We start from the raw sequence: 3260 nt of genomic DNA on the forward strand, positions 1-3260 counted from the left end.
AAAGAACTAGTCAGCCCCAATGTCACTACTGCCTGTTCGGTCTGATCTCCCAGGGTTGGGGGTATCCATTCAATCATTTGATCAGACCTAACACTGACCAGGTGAGAAAACACTGAACTAGGCTGAGAGCTTCGAGGCAAAGACCTGGTCTGAACGCTTCACCATGGTGCTCTCGGCGTCTAACATTATGCTCCCCGTGTATTCGAGCTCCACAGAACACCATCCCCCGCTGCAGGCAGGGGTCTCCGGCCCGAGCCTCCCGCTTCTGCCCTTGTAAATGTGTATGCACACGCACACTGCACACAGACAGAGGCAGCCAGTGAGCCTTTTAGAACAAGTCAGATCTTGTCCCTCCTCTGCACAAAGTCCACCGTCACTCAGATTAAAAGCCCAAATGCTAAAGATGGCCCTTGGCCCTCCCTACAGGAGCAGTGCCTCCCTGATCTCTGACTTCATTCCTCTTCTTCCCTGCTCCTCGGGCTCACTCCCCCCCAGCCACTCTGGTCATCCATCTGTTCTTTCCACCGCCTAACACAGCCTCATTCCCTCCCTCCCCCAGGCCTTTGTACTTGATCTTGCACTCGGCCCCTCCCCACTTCCCCAAGCCATCTAACAGAAAGCCATTTCCCTCCTCTAGCCTCACGTGTCCGCATCTTCCTTCCTGCCTTCTCACCTGCTTCAGAAAGGAGGATTTCCCCAGGCCAACCAGCACCTCTGCCCCTGCTCCCTCTATCAGATGCCTTCCTGCCTGAGCCCTGGCTCCACAATTCGCCTCCTTTCTTACACTTTTAACCTTTTTCCTTTCTCCCCACATCAAGCAGCAGAACTGTGCAGTGGTTGAGTGTGTGGCTGCTGGCATCAGACTGTCTGGGTGTGAATCCAGCCACCCCACTTGCCAACTGGGTGGTCTTGTTTGAGGTATGAAATTCTCTGTGCCTTGATTTTCTCATCTGTACAATGGGAGCCATCATAACACCTACCTGGAAACATTGGATGGACCATTCCTATCAAGAACACAGCACAGTCAGCACTCATTTAGTTGCTGTTATAACTTCCCTCTCTGCTTACTCTTTTTTTTTTTTAACTGCTTGTTCTTGTTGTTGTGTGTGTGTGTTTTATTGTTAATCTTCACCTAAGGATATTTTTCCATTGATTTTTAGGGAAAGTGGAAAAGAGAGGGAAAGATAGAAACATTGATGTCAGAGATTGGTTGCCTCCTGCACGAACTCTGACCAGGGCCCGGGCCGGGGAGGAGCCTACAATCTAAATTCGTGCCCTTGACTGGAATCAAACCCGGGACCCTTTGGTCCACAGGCCAACACTCTGTCTACTGAGCCAAACCGGCTAGGGCTCTGCTTACTCTTAAAAAGGTATTTTCTGAATGCTTCCAGCTCAGTTTCCTTCCTCTTTCACCATCACTTTCCCAAGGAGGATATGGAAAAATACTAATAGCTAACATGTTCCAAGCTCGGTGTCAAGTACTGTTCTAAGCAATTTACATGAACTAACCCATTTACCTTCCCAACTCTATGAGGTGGGTACCACTATAATCATCAACCCATTTCCCAGATGAAGAAACTGAGGTAGGAACTATGAATAGTTCTGCCCTAAGCAAATATCTTGTACAGTCTCTTCTGCCTCAGTAATTACCCACTCCTTTTGAGTGACAGTTATTCATAAGTCACCATGCCATCAATAAAGAAACTGATTAAATAAACATGGTCCCACCACAACAGAATACTGTGCAGCTCTGAAAAAAGAATCTTGGAATTCTTATGTACTAATGTGAAACAAAATCTAACCACCGTTGAATTAAAACACACACCAGTATGTGGAATATAATACCATTTTTTAAAAATTGGCAAATCTGCCCTAACCAGTTTGGCTCAGTGGATAGAGCGCCGGCCTACGGACTGAGGGGTCCCGGGTTCGATTCCGGTCAAGGGCATGTACCTTGGTTGCGGGCACATCCCCAGTAGGAGGTGTGCAGGAGGCAGCTGATCGATGTTTCTCTCTCATCGATGTTTCCAACTTTCTATCCCTCTCCCTTCCTCTCTGTAAAAAATCAATAAAATATATATATTTTTTAAAAAGGGCAAATCTCTGCATGTGTCTATCTTTTTCTTAACATGTTTGCCTATTATACATAGAATCTCTTGGAAGCACACTTAAGAAAGTGCTAACAAGATATACTGGGTGGTTGGGTTGGGAGTGGGAAGGAGACTTTGCACCATTATAACTTTTATCCCTTTTGAATTTCAACACTTTGGATGGATTACTTCTGCAAAAATAAATTAATAAATGTAATATCAAGAAAATTGTGAAAGGCTATGAAACAGGCAAAAACAAATCAATGTGTAGTCCAGCTAGCTTCCCACTGGGTGACCTGCCCCATCGTGGTTTTTAAGCTACTTCACCACGGTAAATGGTAGAAGACTTTCAGTAATGCAAATGACTCGTGTCCATAGAAATGCAAATGTAGTCCCCGGGAATGCAATGGACTATTGACTTGTGGATATTGAGGAATTTTGCCAGGTTTTGCATCTATTTGTAAATTCATGCCAGCATTCCTCACCTGTGAATTAGTCATAGCATCTTACAAGTGCTCTCATTAGGTAAAATCTCTTGTGTTTCTTTTCTATTTGTATGTAGCTGTTTAGAATAAGTTATTTTTGAACAGGACTTTTTTGAAAGAAGAAGTCATCATTGACTTCCAAGAATCAACTTCAACAGGCTAGTTGGTATTAGGTCCATTGTTCCTTGACCTCTTACTAACATTTGCTACTGGACACCTCTGAGTTTTCAAAGACACCGCCTGGCCCGGCAACTCCTGCTCTGCTCTGACCTTCTGGCCATAGTTCCCCTAGTCTGGGCTCTGGAGCCAGCCTGTTGGAGAAGGGGGAGTCCATTCTGAGCTTCCTCTCTGGCTGCTTAGGGAACTTAAGCAAGTTATTTAACCTTTTCGTGCCTCAGTGTCCAAGCCTGGGAAGTGGGCATGTGAGGATTATAGAACGCCTGCACAGGACATGTGGGCGGCTTTCCTTTCCGTCAGAATTCCATCCACTGCCTCCACAGATTCCAGATCACACTACCCAGCTCCAACCTTCCCCTTGACCCCAGATCTGTGTATCTAATCCCTGGCAGGCGTGTCCGTGCTGTTGATGGACAGTCCACAGATAATGTATGGAGCACCTTCTCCCCCTCGAAGGGCCAGACCGATGGTCCGCTGCTCCAAAATATCAAACTGAGACCAATGCTAT

At 46.2% G+C, this 3260-nt stretch overlaps 1 long non-coding RNA gene across 1 annotated transcript in view; it reads left to right on the forward strand.

The window, feature by feature from the left end:
* Positions 1 to 1013, forward strand: part of LOC106725403 — a 2756-nt gene extending 1743 nt beyond the window's left edge. The window contains exon 3 of the long non-coding RNA XR_001361291.1: positions 819 to 1013. This is a non-coding gene — a long non-coding RNA (uncharacterized LOC106725403). The remainder of the gene's footprint in view (positions 1 to 818) is intronic.
* The last annotated feature ends 2247 nt before the right edge of the window (positions 1014 to 3260 follow it).

This window comes from Myotis brandtii, unplaced genomic scaffold (assembly GCF_000412655.1).
Source record: "Myotis brandtii unplaced genomic scaffold, ASM41265v1 scaffold161, whole genome shotgun sequence".
NCBI classification, from domain to species: Eukaryota; Metazoa; Chordata; class Mammalia; order Chiroptera; family Vespertilionidae; genus Myotis; species Myotis brandtii.